Source organism: Rhinopithecus bieti, unplaced genomic scaffold, assembly GCF_001698545.2.
Source record: "Rhinopithecus bieti isolate Rb0 unplaced genomic scaffold, ASM169854v2 scaffold_4967, whole genome shotgun sequence".
Taxonomy (NCBI): Eukaryota; Metazoa; Chordata; class Mammalia; order Primates; family Cercopithecidae; genus Rhinopithecus; species Rhinopithecus bieti.
The window spans coordinates 523852-536145 of record NW_016804726.1 but is presented as its reverse complement, the minus strand read 5'-3'; the positions used below and the strand labels follow the sequence as shown (position 1 = coordinate 536145).

Genomic DNA, 12294 nt, shown 5'->3' with positions numbered 1-12294 from the left:
CTCGATCTCCTGACCTCGTGATCCGCCCGTCTCGGCCTCCCAAAGTGCTGGGATTACAGGCTTGAGCCACCGCGCCCGGCCAGGAAAGGAATTTAGGTATCTCTTTTTTTTGTTTGTTTGAGATGCTGTCTTGCTCTGTAACCCGGCTGGAGTGCAGTGGTGCGATCTCGGCTCACTGCAACCTCCACATCCTGAGTTGAAGCGATTCTCCTGCCTCAACCTCCTGAGTAGCTGGGATTATAGGTGTGCGCCACCATGCCAGGCTAATTTTTATATTTTTAGTAGAGACGAGGTTTCACCATGTTGGCCATGTTGTTCTCAAGCTCCTGACCTGGCAATCTGCCCGCCTTGGTCTCCCAAAGTGCTGGGATTACAGGTGGGAGCCACCACGCTTGGCCAGAATTTGGGTATCTCTTAAGAATCTAACAGCTTTTACTCAGGTAGATTATGGAGGTCACTGGTTCCAAGAATCACTTTGTTTATCTGTTTTCCTAGTTCACCAGGTCATGACATTAGTAAAATTTATTTTGAAATCTTTATTATAGAACATTTGAAACACATACAAAAACAAAGAGAATAATGCAATGAACCACCACCATGGGCCTATCACCCAGCTTCAACAGTATTCAGGAGCTGGGCACGGTGGCTCATGCCTGTAATCCCAGCACTATGGGAGGCCAAGGTGGAAGGATCACTTGAGCCCAGAAGTTCAAGGAACAGCCTGGGCAACCTAGTGAGACCTCATCTCTATAAATTAAAAAAAAAAAAAGTAAAAAAAAAATTTTTTTTCAACACATGACCAATCTTGTTTAACATTACTCCACACCTCCTCCTTCATATTTTAAAATAAAATTCAGACATTTTACCATTTCATCTGTAAATAATTCAGAAGAGTATAGTTGATTTAAAACTAGTTAACTCTTGGAAAACCAGATGCAAAAATTCCATTTGTCCTCTTGAATCTCAGTGTAGATGCCAGCTGGTGAATTTCCATGTGCTAAGCCACTCCCAAGGCCTGACTCACTATCCAAAGCATATACTCTATCGTAATTGCTGAAATAGCAGCAGTTGTTAGACTATGTTATGGTAGTTAAGTATGTTTCTATTGGATAGAGAGAGGTTACCAATAAGAAAAAACTCCTGTGTCAGAGATAAGTTTTTCCCTTTGGAGATCTGATACTTTTTGATGTTGTAAATTACAGGCCTTTAAGATTTGTCTGGAAAATGAAAATGAAATGTGGTTTGTGGATTAATAGAGTAAATTCCTGTAGTTCTTTGTGGGTGAATTCCTGAGAGTCATAATTAGCAGTAAAATGAAGAGCTGAAGTGTCAGAAGCCTCGGAGCTAGAAAGACTTCTCTAAGCCTTGGGAGGTAGACAGTTTAGAGCTTCGGCCAGAGGGAAAGTCACATGGCATTAGTAGTGATTATGGTTAGTTTTATTCTGGAAGTTAAAGTTGTAACCTAGACCTCTGTAAATAGCCTAGTGTGTACATACAATTTTCTGCAGGAAGGGAAGGGAAGGCACTATTTTTTCAGCAAATATTTTAAAGGATTAAATACTATCTGAGATTGGCACTGAGTGAATGGCTGGACTAGAACTGTGCTTTCTTGTGATGCCAGTTTTTTTGTGAAGGAGAAATGAAGGGAGACAGACATGATCATAATCATCTTTAACTATTTTTTTTTTTTTGAGGCGGAGTCTCGCTCTGTCACCCAGGCTGGAGTGCAGTGGCGCGATCTCGGCTCACTGCAAGCTCCGCCTCCCGGGTTCACGCCATTCTCCTGCCTCAGCCTCCCGATTAGCTGGGACTACAGGCGCCTGCCACCTCGCCCAGCTAATTTTTTGTATTTTTTAGTAGAGACGGGGTTTCACTGTGTTAGCCAGGATGGTCTCGATCTCCTGACCACGTGATCCACCTGCCTCGGCCTCCCAGAGTGCTGGGATGACAGGCGTGAGCCACCGTGCTCGGCCAACTGTTTTTTTTTTTGAGACAGACTCTCGCTCTGTTGCCCAAGCTGGTGTGCAGTGGCGTGATCTTGGCTCACTGCAACCTCCACCTCCTGGATTCAATGATTCACCTGCCTCAGCCTCCCGAGTAGCTGGGATTACAGGCGCATGCCATCATGCCTGGCTAATTTTTTTTTTTTTTTAAGTAGAGATGGGATTTTACCATGTTGGCCAGGCTGGTCTTGAACTCTTGACCTCAGATGATCCACCTGCCTTGGCCTCCCAAAGTGCTGGGACTACAGGAGTGCCTTTAACTATTTTTTAAACCAACCATATAGGAGAACAAGAACTTGATTCTAGGAGGCTACAAGTCCTAGCCCTGCTGTGACTGTAGCCTTGCTTTCTCCTTATCCTGAATCACCACGATTCTTCTGCATGTAATATTGGCAGATGGTGGTTGTGGTGATCCCAAGTTCATTCTTGGCAACTTATTTTGAAAAATCTGCTCTTTTATTCTTTCTGCTATACTCCCATGTCCCTTAGTTAACTCCTCTATTGAAGTACTTAGCACACATGACTTGAATAGGGATTTTGTCAAAATCATCTGTTTCCTTAGCGTCTAGCACATGGTCACTTGGAAAATACTTGTTGACACATGATGATCACTTTCCAGTGCTGAGATGGTGTGATTTTGCAATTTCTCCAATGACCTTCAGTCCCTCTCTGTATTGTTCTTCTTCCTAGGTGCTTTGTTCTCAGGCTCTGGACCATTCTCTTGTTTTGGGACATTCCAGGGAACAGGAGAGAAAAATTTGCGTTTAAAACAACAGGAGTATGTTACATTGATGTTCCTCATTGCTAGGATCACTGGAATGTTCCAGTTGCTATCAGGATGAATTCACTGTTGGTGACAGATGCCAGGAACTCATTATATTTTTGTTATTCTCCCTCATTTACTGAGATTTAGCCCCCTACCTCTGACTATGGTGGGAAGGGGATTTCAGTCTTGATCTTCAAGCTTTATATTATATTATTTTATTTATTTAATTTTAATTTTTCATTTTTTTTTTGAAGAGACAAAGTCTTGTTCTGGTACGCAGGTTGGATCACAGTGGCACATCCATAGCTCAGTGTAACCATGTCCAGCTGATCTTCAGGCTTTAAAGGTTATGGCCAGTCATTCAGAATTAATCAGTATCAAATGATGAGTATTTTTTTTTGTCATCTATGTGGTAACTGCTGAAATTAACTTACTATAAAACTAGGCTAGAGTCTAGGCTAAATTAAATTTATGTTTTGTCATCTTCTATAAGATAGTAAAATGGAAGTGTTAAAAAACATTACTTCGAAGTTGGGCATGGTGGCTCATGCCTGTAATCCCAGCACTTTAGGAGGTCAAGGTAAGAGGATCGCTTGAAGCCAGGAGTTTGACACGAGCCTGGGCAAAATAGACTCTGTCTCTACAAAAGTAAAACTTAGCCGGGCATGGTGGCACATGCCTGTAGTCTGGCTCCTCTGAAGGCGGAGGCAGGGAGGAGCGCTTGAGCCAAGGAGTTTGAGGTTGCATTGAGCTGTAGATGTGCCACTGATCCAGTCTGCACAATAGAGCAAGATCGTGTCTCAAAAAAACAGAAGTTCAAAAACTTAAAAATTGTAAAGTGGGTTTTGGTTTGCAGTTTAAAAAGGAAAGAGCTGTATCTACATCTTTGGAGCTACTATGTCTGAGTTTTAATAATGGTCAAAGAGTAGATGCTTGTTATGGGATGCTGACAGATGAAGGGAAAACTGGGAGCTTTTATAGAGTTTGAAGCTCTTCTTATAAGTGGACAGTTTGAGATTGTAGCTTTTTTTTTCTTTTTTTCTTTTTTTTGAGACAGAGTCTTGCTTTGTCGCTCAGGCTGGAATGCAATGGCACAATCTTGGCTCACTGCAAGCTCCACCTCCTGGGTTCAAGCCATTCTCCTGCCTCAGTAATCTGAGTAGCTGGGACTACAGGTGTGTGCCACCACGCCCAGCTAATTTTTGTATTTTCAGAAGAGACGGGGTTTCACTATGTTGGCCAGGCTGGTCTTGAACTCCTGACTTTGTGATCCGCCTCCCAAAGTGCTGGGATTACAGGCGTGAGCCACCGAGCCAGGCCAGGACTGTAGTTTTTTGTTTTGTCAAGTATTGCATATGTTATGGTACCTTAATGAGCACATGAGCATGTTCGGTTGAATTCTGCATCTGGGTTGACCAGCAGGCTACATAGGCCTTCTTTATTTTCTCTCTTCCTTTTTAATATATACAGGTATTGCTTCCATTTTCCTCTTGTCACCTTAATCAAATGTAATCTCAGCCTATCAAAATGCTGAGGTTACAAGTGTGAGCCAGCATGCCCTGCCTTAACTGTTCTTTAAAATCTCTATGCACATCACACTGATAATCGGAAAGGAAAGATTTGTTGTGAATATGAAAGGCAGCAGAGTGTATTGCTTCTTGTAGGAGGTTATGGATATGCCTAGGAGCACAGTGGTTTCTCTTGACTCCTTTAAGACTCTTGGATTGCTTTAGTCATTACCAGCACTTTGCAGGGACTACATGACATGGATTAGCATTTCTGCCTCCCTTACCTGTTTCAGGGGGCCCGGTTTATTTAATCTTCTCTTTGGGTACAGAAGAAAGAGCAAATAGAGGAATCAGGCAGAGAGAGATTAAGATTTTTTTCATAGGTGTTCAGTTTGAGGAGATATGTAACCATATCTGTTGAGGTGGACTGCTTAAAAACCACAATTCCAAAAAACCCCCACAGTTTATTCATTTAACTGAAAATTGTTATTTTCTCTCCTTTTTTTGATAAGTCAGACCTCTAAGTTGATTTTCTTTTGTCTTTCTTCCTTTTCCTTTTTCCCCTCTTCATTCCATTTTTGTTCCTTTCCCTTTCTTCTTCTTCTTCTTTTTTTTTTTTTAAAGAGACAGTGTTTCACTCTGTCACTCAGACTGGAGTGCAGTGGTGTAATCATATCTCACTGCGGCCTCAACCTCCTGGGGTCAAGCGATCCTCCTACCTCAGCCTCCTGAGTAGTTGGGACTTTAGGCAAACACCACCATGCCTGGTTAATTTTTGTATTTTTGTAGAGATGGGGTTTTGCCGTACTGCACAGTCTGGTCTCAAACTCCTGGGTTCGAACAGTCCACTCGCTTCTGCCTCCCAGAGTGTTGGGATTATAAGTGTGAGCCACTGTGCCTGACAAGTTTCCTTTTATTCTTTGCATTCCCTTCCCCTAAATTAAAATGGATCAATGGCATTCTTTCCAAAGAAGTGCTTGTTTGAAAGAAGACCCAGAATTCTATGAAATTGCTTTTTTTTTTTTTGTGGGAAGTTTGTTTTTTAGAAGATAAGGATGATGTCATCTTAGATTGTAAAAATTATTCTCATCCCCTTTGGAATGTAAGGAAAACTTTTTTTTTTTTTTTTTTTTGAGATGGAGTCTCTCACTCTGTCACCCAGGCTGGAGTGCAGTGGCGGGATCTTGGCTCACTGCAAGCTCCGCCTCCCGGGTTCACGCCCTTCTCCTGCCTCAGCCTTTCGAGTAGCTGGGACTACAGGTGTTTACCACCACGCCCAGCTACTTTTTTGTATTTTTAGTAGAGACGGGGTTTCACTGTGTTAGGCGGGATGGTCTCGATCTCCTGACCTCCTGATCCGCCTGCCTCGGCCTCCCAAAGTGCTGGGATTACAGGCATGAGCCACCGTGCCCGGCCAGGAAAACTTTTAAAAGCTAAACTTCCACTGGAGAGTTTATGTGAGTATGTTTTGGGCCAAAAGTATTGAAAATAATTGCTATAGTTTTCTAATGCCCAAGGTTTTTTTTGTTTATTTGAGACGGAGTTTCGTTCTTGTTGCCCAGGCTGGAGTGCAATGGTCCGATCTCGGCTCACTGCAGCCTCTGCCTCCTGGGTTCAAGCGATTCTCCTACCTCAGCCTCCTGAGTAGCTGTGATTACAGGCATGCACCACCATGCCCGGCTAATTTTTCTGTTTTTAGTAGAGATGGGGTTTCTCCATGTTGACCAGGCTGGTCTCAAACTCCCGACCTCAGGTGATCAGCCCACCCTGGACCCCCAAAGTTCTGGAGTTACAGATGGGAGCCACTGCACCCAGCTTTTGTTTTTTTTTTTTTTTTTTTCCCCTTTTGTTGCCTAGGCTGGAGTGCGATGGTGCGATCTTGACTCACTGCAACCTCCAACCTCCGCCTCCCAGATTCAGGTGATTCTCCTGCCTCAGCCTCCCAAGTAGCTGGGATTATAGGCATGTATCGCCACACCTGGCTAATTTTTTTTTTTTTTTTAGTAGAGACAGAGTTTCTCCATGTTGGTTAGGCTGAACTCCCGACCTCAGGTGATTCGCCCTCCTCAGCTTCCCAAAGTACTGGATTACAGGGTGTGAGCAACTGTGCCTGGCCTCTAATACTCAAGTTTTTAAGGAACAATATTTCCAATTTTGGGGGGGCACACACATCTAATTTTTAAAATATTCCCGTTAGGGAATGGATATTTAAACTTTTCTGTTGTAATTTCAAAAACTATGTGTTTAGTAGTATGTAGCAGAATAAATGCATTGGACTAGTAATCAGATTGTGGCCCATTTTTCTTTTATCAGATCACTGAACCTTGTGCTGTAGTTCCCCAGCTCAAAATGAAAAGATTGAATGTGTTAGTTTCTGAGGTTCTTGTTATAAAAGTGTAGTTATTCTAGGTTTTATTGGCATTTCTCTAATGCTGATAAAAGATTAAAAGAATTTTGCTTATAATACTGTTCATATAAAAATAGAATTCATTTCGATATAAAATGAGTTAGACTTGGATTCTAAAGGAGCTTAGTCAGTGGATGACTAAAGCAACCTTTATATAAGATGGTCTCACGTAGAAATCAATTTCAAGATACATTCTCTAGGAGGCTGGGGAGAGGAAGGGGAGGGAAACAACCACCAAAACATACATTGTCTGACAACTTTGAGCTGAAATCCAGCATCTTAATTTGAGATTAATGTAAGAAATCTATCAGATATTTTTAAAAAGTAGCTCATCACTATTTAGGAGTTGACTTTTTCTGTTGTAGCTTTCATTGAAAGACTATTGTTTTAGTCATTCTCTCCTAAATTCCTGATAATAAAAGATTGAGCTCATACCTTTGCATAATGATCTGGAGAGTATTTTAAGCTTGGCATGTTCAAACCTGGCAGACTCAATTAATGTGTGGACAAACTAGCCCATTAGAAAATTTTTAAAGTTCCAAGCCATAAATACGTTTTAAATGAACATGGGCATGTATAAAATTGGTACTTAAGCCTTCAAATAGCGCAGACATTCAAAATGCCTGTTGCCTTGGGTGACTGATTTTCAGTGAGGCTCTCACTTACCCTACACTTTACTCTTCCTTTGTGTGAAACAGTGCAAGGAACAGTCAGGAGAGGGTTTGCTCCTTTAGTGCTCTACTACCCTCTGCTTTCAGCAGAGAGAAGGCTGCCGTTTTATTTCTTAAACTCCTACCATATGGAAAGCTTCTAAAAATAAACTTTGGATTTGTATTGGGCTTCTAAATTTGTAACCTCCTTTATCCATGACTAAAGCCAATGTAAATACCTTTAGTTACTCTACATAGAAAGCTGTGGCACCGTTTTAGTAAGAAAGATCACCAACCATAATATTTAAATTATCAACTAAATTATTTTATCTTTAATGTATGTTCTAGTTGACATGGATGAGGACCTGGTTGTGTTGTCAAGCAAAAACTAGTTGGTGGTTTTTAGTGAATCCACTTTAATTTTTTGTGCGTGAATTGTTGGTGTTATTATGTAGCAGACATATTCGTGAGAATGTAGAAGTACACCAGTTTTTGACACAACAGATTGTTTAAATGGATCGTTATTCACTTTGTAAATTCTGGTCAGTTGGGCCTTCAGTCAGCAAGTGTATAATGAGCATCTGTTACTTGCCAGGCACTGCTAGGTCTTGCAAGATACAAAGTTGTGTAAAGGATGATTCTTGTTCAGACAAGTAAGAGAGAAAGGAAAGAGAAAACCTGGGGACAACCAAATATTTTAACTATGTTAACAGAGAAGTAGATGCTCTGAGAGCATGGAGGAGAGATGAGTAGAGTAATACTTGGGGGCATTGGGTTTTTTTTTTTTTTTCTTTTGAGACAGAGTCTCACTCTGTTACCTAGGCTGCTGGAGTGCAGTGGTGTGATCTCGGCTCATTGCAGCCTCTACCTCCCAGGTTCAAGTGATTCTCATGCCTCAGCCTCCCGAGTAGCTGGGATTACAGGTGTGCACCACCACTCCCAGCTGTTTGTTTGTTTGTTTGTTTTTTGAGATGCAGTCTCTCTGTCACTCAGGCTATAGTGCAGCAGTGCAATCTTGGCTTACTGCAGCTTCTGCCTCTCAGGTTCAAGGATTCTTGTGCGTCATCCTCTGAGTAGCTGGGACTACAGGTACACGCCACCATGACCGGCTAGTTTTTGTATTTTTAGTACAGACAGGGTTTCACCATGTTGGCCAGGCTGGTCTTGAACTCCTGACCTCAAGTGATCTGCCCGCCTTGGCCTCCCAAAGTGCTGGGATTACAGGCGTGAGTTACTGCACCCAGCCTAATTTTTGCATTTTTAGTAGAGATGGGGTTTTTTTGCCTTGTTAGCCAGGCTGGTCTTGAACTCCTGGCCTCAAGTGATCCTCCCATCCTGCCCTTCCAAAGTGCTGGGATTATAGACACTTTTCATAGGTGTTCAGTTTGAGGGTATATGTAACCATATCTGTTGAGGTGAACTGCTTAAAAACCACGGTTCATTTATTTAATTGGGAATTGTTTTTTCCCCTCCTTTTTTGATAACAGTCAAACCTCTAAATTGATTTTCTTTTGTCTTTCTTTCTTCTTCCAGCTGAGCCACAACACTGAGCCTCAGTTGGATCTTAAGTAATAAAAATTATTTACAACAGAGGCTATTTTTTTTGAGTGCCAGGATTAATGTTACCCACCAGGGAAAGGAGAACATTCTTGGCGGTAGGAGAAACAGTAGAACTATCAAAGACAGTATGTTCTAGGAGGAAGTTTAGTGTGGGTAATGGGGAGGAGGAGGGACATTAGTGGCCGGAGAGCAAAGGCTAGTGAGACTGGGTGGGATCAGATTATGAAAGGCTTCAGGGCCAGGCATGGTGGCTCATGCCTGTAGTCCCAGCATTTTGGGAGGCCAAGGTTGGAGGATGGCTTGAGCCCAGGAGTTTGAGATGAACCTGGGCAACATAGTGACACCCCATTTCTATAAAAAATACAAAAATTAGCTGGGCATGGTAGTGTGTGCTTGTGATTCCATGTACTTGAGAGTTTGAGATGGGAGAATTATGTGATCCCAGGAGGTTGAGGCTGCGGTGAGCTGTGATCATGCCACCACACTCCAGCCTGGGCAACAGAAAAAAAAAAAAAAAAAAAAGGACTCTAGATATACCACTGATTCCGTCTCTATTGTCATGTCTTTGTTCTCTTTTCCTTGTCTGTAAAGACTTTCTCCACTCTTTGCCAATCTAACTTATTTTTTTTTTAATTTTTTTTTTTGAGACCGAGTCTCGCTGTCGCCCGGGCTGGAGTGCAGTGGCCGGATCTCAGCTCACTGCAAGCTCCGCCTTCTGGGTTTACGCCATTCTCCTGCCTCAGCCTCCCGAGTAGCTGGGACTACAGGCGCCCGCCACCTCGCCCGGCTAGCTTTTGTATTTTTTAGTAGAGACGGGGTTTCACCGTGTTAGCCAGGATGGTCTCGAACTCCTGACCTCATGATCCGCCCGTCTCGGCCTCCCAAAGTGCTGGGATTACAGGCTTGAGCCACCGCGCCCGGCCCAATCTAACTTATTTTTAAAGGTCCAGTTTTGGAGCATCTCTTATGTAAAGCCTTCCTTTTCTCCAGAGCTTACCGATTTTTTACTGTGAATGATTGCACAAAGAGGCTGTATTATGCCTCATAATAAGAACTTCCATTTCTTGAACTGTTTTTTGTTTTGTCTTATCTGTCCAGCTAGTTTCTCAACTCCTTAAGTGAAGAGAATGAATCCTTTTCAGCACCTGGTATTAGTGCTCATCACATTGTGAGGACTCAAGAAGTAAATGATGAATATAGAACACTAACATATACAAACCATTACAATAACCCAACTACAGAGGTAGAGATTGCCTATGTTTCTTTAAAAGGCATTTCTCGGCCGGGTGTGGTGGCTTACACCTGTAATCCCAGCACTTTGGGAGGCTGAGGCAGGTGGATCACGAGGTCAGGAGATCGAGACCGTCCTGGCCAATGTGGTGAAACCCCGTCTCTACTAAAATACAAAAAAATAGCTGGATGTGATGGTGCACACCTGTAGTCCCAGCCTATTCAGGCTGGGCAGAGAAATCGCTTGAACCCAGGAGGCGGAGGTTGCAGTGAGCTGAAATTGCGCCATTGCACTCCAGCCTGGCGACAGCGAGACTCTGTGTACAAAAAAAAAAAAAAAAAAAGGCATTTATTAACATCAATAAGAGCAATTTTCAGAGGTATAGGACAATTGTCATTTGGATATAAAATGAGTTAATAAAAACACTTATAGAGTTGTGAGATTTAGTTTTAATATTTAATATTTAAGCACTTGCAACAGTAACTAGCATATAGGAAGTGCTCAATCAGTGTTACCTATTATTTAACTCCACTTGTATGGGCCTTTTTACCAATGACAGAACTCTTAACACTGTTGTGGGCATGGAGAGGATTGAAAGGAGGTAAGAAACAGCTTCTTACCTTTGAAACCAAATGCCTTTTAGGAATGGGAAGAACTGTTTATATTGCATGAACTTTTATTTTTCTGTTTATGTTGTAGTGATCGGAGGGTATGGTTGGCATGGAATTGAATTTCATCTGTCTGTGGGAATTGTAAGCAAGGTAGGTCCCAGATTTATTTACTCTTCCGTCCCTCCTTTCCTAATGTGGTCGTTAGTATCTTCAGTTATACTGACCTAGAATGGATCAGATTTGACTGTTGTTTGGGGAAACATTATCTTTTTCAGTGTCACTCATCATGCCGCTTGATGGTCTGTCCTGTGGTTTATCCAGTGTTGTGGACTACATCTAGTATCTCGTTAGAATGTAGAGAATGCTAAGAAACAGCATAACCAATATAACATTTTGGTGGTCCTAGAATGGAACCATGAATTTACACCTGTACCCACCCACACATACTCCTACCTCTTTAATCCAGTCCCTGAGGGCAGAAGTTTTTGTGTTGGAGCCATTATGTAAACCAATTTAGGGTGGTGGGTAATGGTAGTCTAGCTTATTCTGATCACTCTAAAAATCAGTAGCCTGTGTTAATGGTAGACTAAACGCAACAAAGGACCTGACTAGACAGTAGCCAGGCCATTACTGGCAATTGTAAATTTTCTTACGACAGGATCTGTCCATCTGTAACCACTAGAGTTTGATTTGACACAGCATGCTTTGTTCCTATCTTAAGCTCCGGGGCCTGAACAAACGTACACCAGATACATCTTTGGCTTATATATCTGTCTTATGTCAGGTGCCCGCAAAAAGAGCTATAGATGGCAGTTCACGCAGCACTGCAAAACTATTTCTGTCAGAATATTTTGTGTCAAGGTAAAGGCTAGTGCTAGTTCATGTAGTTCTAGTTTTCTGTCACCAAAAGTATGTTGAGATTCCCCTTGCTCATTGGTACAGGAGTCCTGGCTCAGTTGGAGAGTAAACTTGACAGTCAAAACAGGACTTCCCAACCAGGAATTCTGTAAACCTGTGTGTGGGGTTCTATGGGTTGATGTCAGTCTGGACTCTTGCTGCATCTACACTTAGCACAGGTTCTTAAGACTGGCTTTCTCTCAGTCACAAAGAAGTGAAACCTTAGTACCTTGCTGCAGGGAAAAACAGTGTAGCCACTTCCTGTAGCAGAAGGAACGTGGCCTTGGAATTGACACTGCTGTCTAGGAAGGAGGAGGAGATGGTAGATTAAAGTTTAACTTCTGTAAATGAATCCTTCATTGTCATTTAGTGGTCTGAATTTTCTGGGTGTGGTCTGTGTGATCAGTCAGTAAATTATCTTTTTTCTATTCTACTTTTATATTGGGATAATAAACTGTTTCATGGAAACACTGTGTGATAAAAATTAATGGAAAGTAAAGAAAGGTACCAACTTTTATTGAATTCCTGCTGGAGTTAGGCATTGTACTGTAAATTTTCATGTATGTTCTTTTATTGAAATATATCAAGTTCATTGATATTACAGTTTTTTAAATCTAGGTGAATAACGTTGTGACTCAGTGTCTTTTTTTTTTTTTTTTTT

General features: G+C 42.0%; 1 protein-coding gene across 2 annotated transcripts in view; it reads left to right on the top strand.

Moving 5' to 3' along the window:
- Positions 1 to 12294, top strand: part of MRTFA (myocardin related transcription factor A) — a 224828-nt gene that overhangs the window by 32714 nt on the left and 179820 nt on the right. The window contains exon 2 of one of the 2 annotated variants that reach the window (XM_017870247.1): positions 10825 to 10886. The exons of the other annotated variant lie outside the window; for it this stretch is intronic. The gene's annotated coding sequence lies outside the window, so the exon portion shown is untranslated. The remainder of the gene's footprint in view (positions 1 to 10824; positions 10887 to 12294) is intronic. 2 annotated transcript variants of the gene reach the window in all.